At 40.0% G+C, this 15,912-nt stretch overlaps 1 protein-coding gene across 1 annotated transcript in view; it reads left to right on the top strand.

Annotated features, from left to right (window-relative positions):
* The first annotated feature begins 8,456 nt into the window (after nt 1-8,456).
* The window catches only part of LOC109411791 (diencephalon/mesencephalon homeobox protein 1), a 117,075-nt gene continuing 109,619 nt past the window's right edge, over nt 8,457-15,912 (top strand). Inside the window, exon 1 of the mRNA XM_029855331.2 lies at nt 8,457-9,580. The gene's annotated coding sequence lies outside the window, so the exon portion shown is untranslated. The remainder of the gene's footprint in view (nt 9,581-15,912) is intronic.

Below are 15,912 nucleotides of genomic sequence, written 5' to 3'. Positions count from 1 at the left end.
GGTAGAGGGTAGGGTAGATGATTAGGGTAGAGGGTGGGTAGAAGGTATGGTGAAAAGTTATGTTAGAGGGTAGGGTAGAAGTAGAAGGTAGGGTTGAGGGTAGAGGTTAGGGTAGATGATTAGCGTAGAAGAAAGGGTAGAAGGTAGGGTAGAGGGTTAGGGTAGAGGGTAGGGTAGATGATTAGGGTAGAGGGTGGGTAGAAGGTATGGTGAAAAGTTATGTTAGAGGGTAGGGTAGAAGTAGAAGGTAGGGTAGAGGGTAGGGCAAAAGGTAGGGTAGAGGGTAGGGTAAAGGGTTAGGATAGAAGATAGGATATAAGGTAGGGTAGAGGGTACGGTAGAGAGGGTAGAGTAAAAGAAAAGAGGGTAGGGTAAAAGGTAGGTTAGAGGGTTAGGGTAGAAGGTAGGGTAGAAGTTTAATAGAGGGTAGAAGAGAAGGTAGGGTAGAGGGTAGGGTTGATTATTAGCGTAGAGGGTAGGGTAGAGGCTTATTGTAGAGGATAGAGTAGAAAAAAGGATAGAGGGTTTGAGTAGAGGGTAGGGTTGAGGGTTAGGGTAGAGGGTTAAAGTGGAGAATAGGGTAGAGGGTTAGGGTAGAGGGTAGGGTAGAGGGGAGAGTAGAGGATAGGATGGAGGGTTAGGGAAGGATGACATGAGATGAAAGATGAGAGATGAGAGATGAGAGATGAGAGATGAGAGATGAGAGATGAGAGATGAGAGATGAGAGATGAGAGATGAGAGATGAGAGATGAGAGATGAGAGATGAGAGATGAGAGATGAGAGATGAGAGATGAGAGATGAGAGATGAGAGATGAGAGATGAGAGATGAGAGATGAGAGATGAGAGATGAGAGATGAGAGATGAGAGATGAGAGATGAGAGATGAGAGATGAGAGATGAGAGATGAGAGATGAGAGATGAGAGATGAGAGATGAGAGATGAGAGATGAGAGATGAGAGATGAGAGATGAGAGATGAGAGATGAGAGATGAGAGATGAGAGATGAGAGATGAGAGATGAGAGATGAGAGATGAGAGATGAGAGATGAGAGATGAGAGATGAGAGATGAGAGATGAGAGATGAGAGATGAGAGATGAGAGATGAGAGATGAGAGATGAGAGATGAGAGATGAGAGATGAGAGATGAGAGATGAGAGATGAGAGATGAGAGATGAGAGATGAGAGATGAGAGATGAGAGATGAGAGATGAGAGATGAGAGATGAGAGATGAGAGATGAGAGATGAGAGATGAGAGATGAGAGATGAGAGATGAGAGATGAGAGATGAGAGATGAGAGATGAGAGATGAGAGATGAGAGATGAGAGATGAGAGATGAGATGAGAGATGAGATTAGATGAGATGAGAGATGAGATGAGAGATGAGATGAGAGATGAGATGAGAGATGAGAGATGAGATGAGAGATGAGATGAGCGATGAGATGAGAGATGAGATGAGAGATGAGATGAGAGATGAGATGAGAGATGAGATGAGATGAGAGATGAGATGAGATGAGAGATGAGATGAGAGATGAGATGAGAGATGAGATGAGAGATGAGATGAGAGATGAGATGAGAGATGAGATGAGAGATGAGATGAGAGATGAGATGAGAGATGAGATGAGAGATGAGATGAGAGATGAGATGAGAGATGAGATGAGAGATGAGATGAGAGATGAGATGAGAGATGAGATGAGAGATGAGATGAGAGATGAGATGAGAGATGAGATGAGAGAGGGGATGAGAGATGAGATGAGAGATGAGATGAGAGATGAGATGAGAGATGAGATGAGAGATGAGATGAGAGATGAGATGAGAGATGAGATGAGAGATGAGATGAGAGATGAGATGAGAGATGAGATGAGAGATGAGATGAGAGATGAGATGAGAGATGAGATGAGAGATGAGATGAGAGATGAGAGATGAGATGAGAGATGAGATGAGAGAAGGGTTTTTTTTCAAATTATGTAAGCTTTTCAAATTATGTATCTCAAGCAGCATTATACAATAGGTTTCCGGGTCATTTTGCCGAATGCCGTTTGGTCACTCTCCATTTGGCTGAATAGGTCGTTTGGCCGAATGCCGTTTGGCAGAAAAATGAATAATGAAAAAAAGTGACCATGGAATTGTTTTCGTTTAAAAAAAACCGCGTTATTTCAAAAAACGTCGTAAAAAACGAGTTTTTTTTTTTCAAAAACACGCGCAAAATAGTTAGGATCACATCTAATGTGACTTAACTTTTTTACGACGTTTTTTGAAATAACGCGGTTTTTTTTCGACGGTTTTTGAAATAACGCGGATTTTTTGACGACGTTTTTTGAGATAACGCGGTTTTTTTTACGCGGGACCATTACCGTCGTAAAAAAACTTCAGTATATATCTCAAAAGCACAGCCCATGATTCAAAGAAGGAAAAAGCTTTGATAAAGTATCGGTAGTTTCAACGCCAACTTATCAATGAAAATCGAAACTAGAAAAAATAGCCTATGATTGAAAGAAGGAAACACTTCTGATGGTCATATTGGCAGTTAGAATGTCACGTGTCCCGTGACCATAGATTGGAAACCACTGATTTTTCAACATATCTATACATATTAGATATACTGATCCTTACGATGACCAATCCGTATAACATTTGCTCTTCTCCCTAGCACTTTCGGTTCTTAAGATATTCACGTGGCCCGTGACCAAAGATTGGAAACCTCTGATTTTTAAACATATCTATATCAGAGATGCTGATCCTTAAGATGACCAATCCATAAAACATTTGCTCTTCTTCCTAGCACTTTCGGTTCTTGAGATATTCACGTGGCCCGTGACCATAGGTTGGAAACCACTGATTTTTCAACATATCTATATCACAGATACTGATCCTTAAGATCACCAATCCATAAAACATTTGCTCTTCTGCCTAGCACTTTCGGTTCTTGAGATATTCACATGGCCCGTGACCATAGATTGGAAACCACTGATTTTTTAACATATCTATATCACAGATACTGATTCTTGAGATGATCAATCCGAAAAACAATTGCTCTTTTTCCTAGCACTTTCGGTTCTTGAGATATTCACGTGGCCCGTGACCACGATCAGTGGAAACCACTGATTTTTCAACATATCTATATCAGAGATACTGATCCTTAAGATCACCAATACATAAAACATTTGCTCTTCTGCCTAGCACTTTCGGTTCTTGAGATATTCACGTAGCCCGTGACCATAGTGTTGGAAACCACTGATTTTTCAACATATCTATATCAGAGATACTGATCCTTGAGATGATCAATCCGAAAAACATTTGCTCTTCTTCCTAGCACTTTCGGTTCTTGAGATATTCACGTGGTCCGTGACCATAGGTTGGAAACCACTGATTTTTCAACATATCTATATCACAGATACTGATCCGTCAGATGATCAATCCGAAATACATTTGCTCTTCTTCCTAGCACTTTCGGTTCTTGAGATATTCACGTGGCCCGTGACCATAAGTTGGAAACCACTGATTGTTGTAATACAACTACATTGTGATAAGTACATACTCCCTGAAGTGCAGACTTCGAAAAACCTTTTCACCTTATCTTTACACCTCTGATTCTTGTGAAATTCGCTTGGCCCATGACCGTAGGTTGGGAACCACTAAACTTAGCAAAACTACTAAATTATTAATTATAATTGAATAACTTATAACCTTTTAATAGGTTAGGAACTTTGTGATTTCTATCTTCACAAACTAATTATAAAACTGAAAAAAAAACACTCCCCCGATTTACGCATTAATTCCCAAATAGCGCTCCCCCGATTTACGCACTAATTCCCAAATAGCGCTCCCCCCAAGTTACGCTCCCCCAATTTACGCTCCCCCCGTTTTGAGCGTAAATTGGGGTTTTAGTGTAATCATATAAGAGTGCAAATTAACTTTTATGGTGTATAACTACATCGTAGTATACGATATTCTGTTGTTTTATTGCGTCGAACTTTACTTATTCGCAAAAGAGTTCGAGCGGACTCGCAAAGTGTCAATTGAATTCGCATAATTGCGCACTGCGATGATTATACGACTTCGCTTGGTACTTTTCTTATTATGTCAGTTAAACTCGCATTGGTGTACAAACTAAATTGCGTTGCGTTGCGTTGCGTTGCGTGGTAACGGAGTAATTCGTAGATTGCATACTGAAGGTTGTCATGTTAAAACTTTAATACTCCTATTCTAATTGCTTATGGAATGCTGTTTGGGAAGGAACAGCTCTCCAATCAGAGGTTGAAGTAAAAAAGACATGAGAACTTCCATTGCCGGCCACGCCCATCTTCTCCGTTACGAGGACAGGAAAGGATGTGATGATATGACACCTACTTTACAAGAGGTCAGCGACTCACCGACACTCCCATAGGTGTCAAGGAGTTGGATATTTGGAATGGGGTGATTTGGGAATCACTATAAGCAAGTGATGCGACAAGATTCACATAGTGTAAGTGTATTTGTGTTAATCATGCAGATGTGTTGGAGTGAGTGAAGTTGTTTTAGTATATTTATACACCAACGTTGGGAGTGACATAGCTAAGAAATTTTGTCACTCCATGGGCCTTTTTGCTTCTGGGATGGGGCACAGGCATTTACACTGTGTCCTGGCTAACAAGCCTAGGCTTAAGCGCTATTGCTCGCTCTCTGAAAAGAAAAGAAATACAATTGTTCCTAGCTGAAGTGGGAAGGGATAGTAGGGATGTGATGAAATCTATTTATCGAGAGGCCAGCGACTCACCGGCGCCCACATAAATAGCATGGAGTTGGGTTTTTGGTCAGGGAATGGTTAAGGATTCACTATGCGTAGGCAATGCGACTGGAATATTATTGTTGGGGTTAGTGGTTCCGAAGAGAACTTAATGATCATGATTAACAGATCAAATCAGAACGAACTCACCAAATTTCTTGTTTGATAAGATGTCTCCCTTGGCGGACGAAGTGACCGAGAAGTGCGACACACTACGCTCGTCCGATTCCTCCAACTCGGTACGCTTGCGCTTGGCGGCGGCATGCTGCGGTGTATTATGCAGCGCTCCCGATCGGGCCGCACTGGTCCAAAAGTTTATTCTTTTCCTCGGCATGGTGCTGCCGTTCAGCATACGGTTACAGTTTCAAATCGTGCAGACGAAACCGTTCCACTCAGAAAACATTTTACTACTCCGCATTGGTGTACAAACTAAATCGCATAAAAGTAAAAATAAACTCGTTAGAATGTGCATGCAAACTCGCATAAGCTAGAATCGTTAACGTTGGTATATTGCGATGTGATATGTGATAACAATGAAAAAGGTGCTGTTGGAGTGCCAAAAAGCTACAAGAAAGTTAAGAGTCATCATTATGGTTATAAAACTAGTTACAAAGTCATCATTTTTGTTTTGTTTACCTGATAGATAACAATTGGTAGTGCTAGCAAGAAAGGGATAGTGATAACTGTGCGGGAAATCACGCTTCGTCATTATGAGCTCCAGATAACCTGTCGAACTCGTACAGCACAGGGGAACCAAGTGCATTCCAACAAACACGGAGATGAGTAAGAATGTCATGACAATTAATCAGTGTGTTTCATAAGTGGTGTTTGGTGTTAAGTGTGAAGTGTGACTCGAAAATCCAAAGGCTCTTAGTTCGATACTGAGGTGACAAGAATAGTTTTTTTTCGAATATTATTAAGTCGCATAAGATGGTATATTATGTCGCAATAGTGCAAACCGTGCATCGCATAAGATGTCGCCTGAAGTCATATGGCGTAATTATTTTTCTGTCAATGCACGTATAGCGCCTCCACTTTTGCACGCATAAGGCACTTTTACTACATCTTATGCGATGTAACTTTACCGCATAAAAGTACGTATAACATGACCATGAACTTCATTATACGTGCAAATTGGTTGACTGGGCAGCCTTTCCAGCCTTACGGTAGCTGGGCAAGCAGTGGAGAATGTTGAAAGCTTCCAATATCTTGGTGGCCAAATGGCGGCCGATGGTGGCACCAAGATCGACATAGGTACACTAGGCCTGTCCAGCTTTTCAAAAATGTTCTCTGATTCTCAAGTCCACCCCCATATTTTGATTGTCATCCTAAAAGAAGTAACTGGTCAAAATTTCAGCCAAATCCATTGAAATTAAGAGGTGCATCAAATCAATTTTATGTTTTTCGGCTATTTTTGAACTTCAAAAAATCATAACTACACTAAAACATGTCAAAACTTAATTCTTTCGGCAGAAATTGAAAGCTATACTTGTCTGCTACAACTTCTCCGAACAACGTGTGCCAATAAAATTGAAGGAAACATGTGTAATTATCACATTTGTAATCAGAAAAACCTTAAAAAGTTGATTTTTTGATAGATTTCGTTCTGGAACACCCTAATATACTTAATAAGACGGATTTTTCAAAACGGCATCATATTCTCCAATGTTTTTTGGTTATTTGCTTCTTTGACACCAATGCTGTAGGAATTGAGCAAAAATTACTAAAATTCGTGAAAGTCAAATGTGGCCTAAAAACTAGCTTTTTGGAGGCAATCACGTTGTGGCGCGAAATTGTACTGAACGTAGTAGCTTTGCTTCCTTGTAGTTTGCCTTGGCTACCCCCTACCACGGGTGATAACAAACAAGCGCGATGACAGGTGTAAGCTATCATATCAGTGCTGACGCGATGCCACTTTTTGCGCGCCAAAGCGTGATTGCACCCGAAAAGCTAGTTTTTAGGTCACATTTGGCTTTCACGAATTTTAGTAATTTTTGCTCAACTCCTACAGCATTGGTGCCAAAGAAGCAAATAACCAAAAAACATTGGAGAATATGATGCCGTTTTGAAAAATCCAACTTATTACGTATATTAGGGTGTTCCAGAACGAAATCTATCAAAAAATCAACTTTTTAAGGTTTTTCTGATTACAAATGTGATAATTACACATGTTTCCTTTAATTTTATTGGCACACGTTGTTCGGAGAAGTTGTAGCAGACAAGTATAGCTTTCAATTTCTGCCGAAAGAATTAAGTTTTGACATGTTTTAGTGTAGTTTTGATTTTTTGAAGTTCAAAAATAGCCGAAAAACACAAAATTGATTTGATGCACCTCTTAATTTTAATGGATTTGGCTGAAATTTTGACCAGTTACTTCTTTTAGGATGCCAATCAAAATATGGGGGTGGACTTGAGAATCAGAGAACATTTTTGAAAAGCTGGACAGGCCTAAGGTACACGGATCAAGAAGGCGAGGGCTGCCTTTGCGAGTTTAAGAAATGAATGGAAAAACAATCAGATTAGTCGACGCAAAACAACAAAATCAAGCAAGTCGACAGAAATTTGACCTGGCCACAGGTTAAGGTGATGCGATGGCTGGCAATCGCCCAGGATGGAGATCTTTCAATTCGGCCCTCTGCACCACCATGGGTGCCCAGGACTGAAAGTAAGTAAGTAGCTCACGTGTATTACTACAGCTCAGTAATCATACAGGAGGTATGATTACTATTCTAAACGTTCGCGCCGTTGATCCTGTCCAACCTCCTGTAGCGCTCATTCAACGGCTGCCTACTATTAAAGATTGCCGATCATCGCGGGGTGTGGTAAGAAATAGCGCCTATACAGCAAATTATCATGTGTTCGATTGTCTTTACTTTGTTGATTTAACACCTCCTGAAAACTAGATAAACAAAAACGGATAAGTATGACTTAAACTGATTTTCTTAATAACTTTACCATCACGGTGTCACAATTTCGATTATTATCGAACTTTCATGTACCTCGGATTTTTCTTTATAGAATGTTAAAATTTCGGCTATAATGTATAAATGCAAAATTTGATGATATTCTATCGGGGAAATTTTGAGTTAGCTGAGTTTTTGGTCATTTTCCATACTAAAAATCAATAATTACTATTGGAGCCCAAAAAACGTTCCATACAAAATGTATGGAAAAATTTTCGCCGATGAAATATTTTCTAGTTTTCCGTTTATGAATATATAGCCCAAATACTAATAATTTTCGATGAAAAATCCGAGGTACATGAATGTTCGATAATAATCGAAATTTTGACACCGTGACCATCAACCCTGCGTCTGCGTCTCCTTATTCTACTTTTATAATAGTTGTCACGTAATAACTACGGGATTAATTTGAGCCACTTGTTCGATCATATAAACATCTTGGTCATCAAAGTTTCACCCACTCCTGATTCATTGATGTTCCAATGGAAAACCTCGAAGAGCACTGCCAAACGTTTGTATTTATGGTTCCAAGTTCGCAGTCAGCCGATGCACACAAATAAAGGCCAATTCATTCCACCAATACCATCGCCAATAAAGAACCACGTGCACTTGAACTAAGGGGAATCGACACATCGCGCAAACTCGCCTCCCGGAAACATGCCACCATGCATGGCTACATCTTCCAAGTATTGGGCTGAGCGCAGTCAGGCAGCAAACTCATTACCAAGGATCATATTCTGAATTGAATTCACTCTCTCCCGTCGTCCATCTAATTTGCTATCTGATGCTGCTTTTCTCTCTCGGAGCTTACCCTTCCGCAAATTTCGTCCCCTCATCACACATAGGAAATTATTGCCTGTTTTTATATCGTTTTCATTCAATTGGATTCGCCCCTTTCCGCGTCCCACCCGTTGTTGGTCTGTTCAGCTGTTTTAGAACACTGTGCGTTGTCGCGCGCCCGCCAGCATTCTCTTGGCATAATCATCGACGTCGTCCGCGCGCTGCGGCTGCTGGGAAGGGAATGGGATGCTGCCCGAGTCCCCGACGACGATGACGACTTGTCAGTTGACTGAGGACTTGAACTCTCGGAGGCTGCTGCCGGTGATGGTGCTGGTGCAGCGATCAAACTCTGAACTGAACTCGACTGCAGAACATGCGGGATGGAACGTGGCGTGCGGTGCTGGAAATTGGATAACGTGCGACACCGACCGACCGACCAACGACGAGAACGATAGCGACTGTGCGGGAGATTGCTGCTCTGGTTGATGATTCCAATCGTGACCGTCGCCGCGGATGGACGTGTTTCTGCCGGTTTCGGATTGCAAATTTACGAAAGTGGTTCTCGAGTTTGAGCTGGACAAGTGTTCCGTGTTCCGCAAAGAAGAATCACAGGTGTTAGAGAACGATTCGGGCGCGAGTGGCGAAAAGTTTGAGTTTGAACTAAGGAAGTTCTAGAAACTTTGGTGACAGTTGGAGAAATGTCTCAGAAGGTTTAGAGAGCATTATAAATTAGTGAAAAATACAAAAGAAAATAGTTATATCAAAACATAAGTTAACGAAAAGGTGATAAATAACCAAACAAGATAAAAAGAGGAGAGTGTCCAAAAGAAGAAGTGTTTGTTATAACAACGAAAAGTTAACACTAGTGCTGAGGCCTCAGGTGCTGAGTGTTTCGCATTTAATCTACGTATAAGAACCAGGGCAGGTGTAAAACACAGATTGAACGCGTTACAAGCAAGGTTAACACCATACGAAGAAAAAGAACTCAATCTCAAACAAGGGAAGCAGTTTTTCAGGATTATAAGTAGGCAGGCATCAGCCTGCAGAACTTCAACAAAATTTTCACGGACGGGAATAAGGTAAGTAGAACACATTGAACTGTGCTCTAGCCGACGGCAAGTCTAATCAACCAGTCATAACTGAGCAATCAATGAATCAATGGACCCTTAACCTACGGAATTTTCAATATTTTTTTTCTGTTCGGGTAAGCCACTGCGACCAGTAGGGTCTTGTACCATTTGGGCAGGTGTACCTATTTTGGGCACCTGCCGCTATAACTAAGTCAATTTCAAACGGATTGATTTGAAATTTTGTATAGAGTTAGGCACGTACAGTATCTAACTATATACAAAAACTCAAATAAATCGGTTTCAAAATGACTTAGTTATTGCGGCAAGTGCCCAAAATAGGTACACCTGCCCAAATGGTACCAGACCCTATTTGGATCTTTTGTGGCATTACCCGTATCCTTTGTATTTAGTGCATGTCGTACTACTCAATTGTCATTGGGAGGCAATGAAGCATCGATTTCTGTACAGTTCCTGTTTTGTTATCCCAGAGGTGCAAGAAATCGATTGCGATGAACAAGTCCCGTTATCATAGAGATTTAAATACCAGTGTAAGAGCGCTCCTAATCAAACATAATCTATTTGAATTCTGAGAAAAACAAAACGGTGGTACTGATATTTATCCATGCATCGGAACAACAAAGAAAAACCCGGGACTTTAGGCTAGGTGCAAAACTCTGTCAAATTAGAGAATGTGTTCTACAATAAGAATGCACGTGAGTCCTTGAATTACCAGAACTTAACAGTCCTTGATAGGTTAGTACGCAGTAAGATACGTAAAGCATGTTTGTTTTCCTAAATAACATCAAGTGTAGTCTCGGGTGGGCAAAGTCTGATTCTTTAACTATCTGCAAGGCAGAATAAATGCAATTTTAGAAACTGTCACCAGTAACAAGGACTCCTTATTACCAAAACACATTACCCCAACTTGACAAACCGGATGTCACTAGGGTTCGGTTTGGTAGATCTTGAACCGTGACGCAACACATAAAGGCGATCTACCTACGTTACGGGCTCCGTTAAAGATCGAGCATATTTTAAACCCCCTCAACCATTCATCCATCAGCACGGGTCGCCTGACACCTTGGATTGGGGTTCCCTGTTTAGTGGACTTTTACCTCCGGAACAAGTGGTCCGTAGTGTTATTCTTAGCCAATTAAGACAACCGCTACCGACACTACACAGCTATCTAGGCTGATCGGGAAAAGGAGTTAACATTGATGTTTAACTTCTAAACGAGCTCGTTCAGCAGGTAATTTTCAATATTACTGATATTCATTTCAATACACGTTGTATTTCATATCCAGTAATAAAAATAATTGTAATTTTCGTTAAATTAAAAAAAAATGCAAAAAACAAGTTTCTGTTAATAAAATATTTTCATCAGAGCTACAGAACTTACATGGAGTTGAAGTTTTGATAGATCTCTGGGACATCTAGAAATAGAAGCGTTCAAAAATAGCCATTGAAAACCCAGTGCAATGTCGCTGATGTGACGTGGTCTATGATTTTAAATTTTCTCAACAAATTAAGACAGATACAGAACACAGATAGATAAATTATTGGTTAAATTGTAAAAAAAATCACAGCCCAGGTGATTTTGTGACATTCAGTGGCTCGATAGCCGAGTTGGTAAAAAAAATGTCTAACGTATAAGGGCTGAGTTCAAATCTCACATTATTACATTATTAAACTTTTCACGGTCAAGTTTAGAAATTTGATTCGGTGGGCTTCGTGACCCTACGGCTAGAGCGTCAGTCTGGCGTCTGGCCGCTTCGTAAGCCTCGGTGTGTAGGTTCGATTCTCGCTCCAGTCGGTGAAAGCTTTTCGTCAACGCAAAATTCTGGGTGCTTCGTGTGCTCTCTGTTATCTCATGTTAGTGATCGTTCAGTCTGTGCAAGCTCTGGTTGAAGACGGTGTAGTGTATTTTTTTGGTGTCCGGCCATTTGGCCGAATGCCATCTGGCCGAAAGGGTCATTTGGCCGAATGCCGTTTGGCCACATCGTGATCAAAAGAAATCAGAAGAAGTTTTTGTCATTCTAACTACCAATATGATCATCAGAAATATTTCCTTCTTTTAACCATAGGATATTCTTTCTAGTTCTGACATTCAGAGATTACTTGGCGTTTAAACTGCCTATATTTTAACACATATTTTTCCGTCTTTGACTCATAGACTGTTCTTTCAAGTTATACTGAGGCTGGGAACAGTGGTATGGTCACTTAAGTGCATCATTATTTTTTCGGCCAAATGACCCTTTCGGCTAAATGGCGTTCGGCCAAATGGCATTCGACCAAATGGCGTTTGGCCAAATGACCCGGAACCTATTAAGAAATTTGTGGGCTTCGTTAGCGTGTAATTAGCGGTGCCAAGCTTAAAGGTGCATTGTAAGTGACGAAGTATGGGTTCGATTCCCACTCCAGTTGGAGAAAACTTTTCGTCGAACGGAAAATTTCTCGTTGGGCAACTGAGTGTCGTATATGTATGTGCATGTGGCACGAAGATACTTTATGTCCAAGAAAGTCAGGTAAATTTCGATTGCGAAAAGTTCCTGCACCACTTGGGATCGAACGTGTGCCCTCAGCAGGGTCTTAAAGTGGGTCAACATTGTATTGAAAAATTGAAAATTGATCACTTCATCCCTGAACAAAGCTTTTTCGGATCATATTAGCGTCCAAATCAACTGTGCAAGATTTGAGAGCGATTGGTTGCATCCCAGTATTCCGCATTGCGATTGATGCCAGTAGCGTTATACAAAAGTGTATTTTGTTTGGGATTTAGTATGGGAAAACTCACTTTCTTGCATTTTTCTCATAAGGGGCTTAACTTTTTCTTTAACTGTATAATCGATGACGTGAAGATGTGGCATTGGATGTGCCGAAAAACTTTGCCGAAGACCGCAGAGCGATCCGACACTTGTGAAAAAAGTGATAACGTAAAGATTTTCCGATGGTGCTTACCATTTAACATGTAAAGGAATAACATCAATACATAATAAAATCTCAATTTTTGGCCTATATTACTAAACAAAAAACAGAAGCCTTTGATCAAGTTGCATTCTTCGACAAAATTTTTCGGCATATCCTAGGCTATACTTTAGAGTCAGAAGTTATATGGTTTTTTACATTTTTTTTTCAACTCGTGATAAAAATGCAAAAAGTACGTTTACCCAAAGAAGAATTTTGTATTGGGTCGAGTTTCTAAAATCGCATTTCAACGATTAGCATTAGCATTGGCATTAAGCGTGTCGCACAAATTCGTAGGTGGTACAGTCCTAGACCGCTATTATGGAGGTTGCCTCTTCCCCGTCCGAACCAAAGCACACATATTTGGGACCAATCTCTGACTCTTAGACAAGACTGTTCTGGCCACGTCCTTGCTACTGCTGAGGGATGGGAAAGGATGGTTAGTTTTGGACACCTTTGAAAGATATAGGCATTATTCATCTGGTTTGTTTTTCCATCTTAGCCGCTGCAGGGCTGGGTGGCCGAAAATCGGGAATTGAAAACTATATTAACATCTTTCATTCAATACGCTATTTGTGGGTTCTGTCACATTCGCCCGAAAACCATTCGCCCGAATTCCCCGAAATTGCCCCCGAATTGCCCGAATGACAAACGCTCGAATGTAACAAACGCCCGAAAGTCATTCGCCCAAAAAAAAACACTCACCCGAAAAAACCATTTGCCCGAAAACCATAAAAATCTTGAAAACACTTTTCTGAAATCTATTTAGGCGTCGGCCACGCGTATTGCTGAACGCCATTATCAACTAAAAGTAACTGCAACCATTTTCGTCAGAGGGTTTTGCTTTCTTTGAACACAGTCTGATGCAGAGATGCCAGATTATTTGATGAAAAATCTGTATCAATCTGTATCGATACAGAAAACTGTATCGCCGAATTTAATGGTATAGCAGACATCGAGAGTTGTAGATTTCAATAGAAACTATCAAAAATGTACTACTTTTTAACGGTTTTTAATTTTTACTGATATTTTTTTCTTAAACATGTGTGAAAATGTATAAATTTTCATAAATTCTTTAAAGTTTAGGCATCAATTCATGAAGTTTTCATTAAATTTATTGAAAATAGCTTCAAATTGTATGCTTTCTGGAGAAATCTTTACCACATTTAAAAAATCTGTTTTTTTCTGTACTCTGTATCTTGTCTGCATGGAAGGTAAAAAATCTGTATAATACAGAAAAATCTGTAAATCTGGCATCTCTGGTCTGATGTAAGAATTACATGCAGTTTCGGCAATATAGCTGTGAAAACATTGATTGGAATTGTCCCTTCTTTTGTTAATAGGCTTTTCTTTCTAGTTTCACCTTCAAGGAAATTAAATTCAATTTGATATCATTTTCACCAGAAATTTGCCCTTCTTTCAATCATGAGCTGTTCTTTTAAGTTGTTTTGTTATGACCGTGACGTTTTACATGTAACTTTAGAACTTCTGCATGCCAAACATGGTTTCAAAAGAACAGCTTGTTTAAAAAAGAATGGTGAATTATCGCGATTATGGTGTTTTTTTTCTGCATGCTCACACGTTTCAATTTTTATAAATTATTGTTCGTTTAACGAAACGTAGTTATTCCGAGTAGATCAGTCGTGAACACTATTAAGTATTAACTTTTTAAGTCCAATTTCAGCAGAAGTACAATGATTTATGTTGTTGAATAGAACCAATGCGTATGTATATACAATGATTTAAGTGTTGAGTTGCTGATATTGGACTTAAGTGTTGACTATCTGTGCTGAAGTTTTGTCCTTAGCCTTTCGATAAACAATGCTATAACAATTAATGTCCTACTATATAATATTTTCACAAGCAATTTGGCCTTCTTCAAAACATAGGCCGTTCTTTAGAACTAAGCTAATAAGTCATTAGCTAAGCTAATATGATTATTATTGGCGCTAGTCCAGCTGTTCTTGCGATTGGTCGGATACTAAATACACCATGCGTCTGTCCTTAAACTTTCATCATGGCAAAGCAGAAAAAACTTGTTCTAAGAAATTGCATGGAATAGTTCTGGCGGATGACTTTCGGGCGAATGATCTTTTCGGGCGAATGGTCTTTTCGGGCGAATGGAAGTCGGGCGTTTGTCATTCGGGCCCGTCTGCCATTCGGGTGAATGGTTTTCGGGCGAATGTGACAGAATCCTATTTGTGATATTCTTGCAACGGATATATACCTTACGATAATTCCTGCGTCGTTTGATAAACTCACTTGAATCATCCCGAAACAAATTGTTCATTATCAGTAAACACTTAACACGCAAACAGAAACACAGAAAAAAAAACTACATCAAATCTTTATCCTGGAATGTTCCTACAGGAGCCTGGCTTCATTTGCTAGGAAAATTGCAAGATCAAAATTTAATGTGGTAGATCTTACGCCGTAACGCACCATTCCAAGGTGATCTACTCAAGTTATAGGACAGTTTCAAAAATCGCATTTGAACTTGAACATCGTTGAACTTGAACCCAACTTTTTATGAAAAATATCTGTTTTGTTCATTAGCGATCTTGACCGTCAGTGCAATAAACTTCATAAAATGTTTAAGGACAAACGTCTTGAAATCCCGTTTCAACAGTGCATCAGAACTTCAGACGCACAAATCTCAAGAAGCAAGCTTCAAACAACAGTGCATTTTATTATTCTGTTCTTGCTCACTTGCAATAAGCTTAAAATGAGAAGCTCAGGTGCGCCGATTTTGTTTACCAAGAGATTTGTGGCCTCGAAATCGTGAGTAGGTGCCAAAGTCGACCATAGTGGCGGCCATTTTGGGATTCTAACAAGTCTGTCCATAAAGATAGTTAAAAAAAACCGTTTGTGTAATAAGTGATTCTGATTTTTTTTTTTGAATAAAATAAAACTACAAATTTTGTTAGTCTATAGCGTTCTCCACATCAAGGATGGAAACACTCACTTGCAAAGAGTTACACTCACTTGATATTCCCTCATTTCAGTAGCGTGCAATCAAGAAATGATGTATGGACGACTTTGCATTATGGTTTTGTATAAAACCTTGTCGAATAGAGTAGGGGTCGCACACGCATACAAAAGTCGTGAGGGTGCTGCGAAGGCAACTCTCCACGAGGTCAATGTAAATTACACTCACCTCGTGGAGAATCGCTTTTACAACTCTGTCACGACTTTAGTATGCGTGTGCGACCCCTACTCTATTCGACAAGGTTTTAGACAAAACCATAATGCAAAGTCGTCCATACATCATTTCTTGATTGGAAGCTTCTGAGCTGAGAAAATAGCAAGTGAGTGTAACTCTTTGAAAGTGAGTGTTCCCATCCCTGCTTCACATTACAGTGGCGTTTCGGTTTTAT

This window comes from Aedes albopictus, chromosome 2, assembly GCF_035046485.1.
Source record: "Aedes albopictus strain Foshan chromosome 2, AalbF5, whole genome shotgun sequence".
Taxonomy (NCBI): Eukaryota; Metazoa; Arthropoda; class Insecta; order Diptera; family Culicidae; genus Aedes; species Aedes albopictus.
This window is presented reverse-complemented; position numbering and strand designations above follow the sequence as displayed.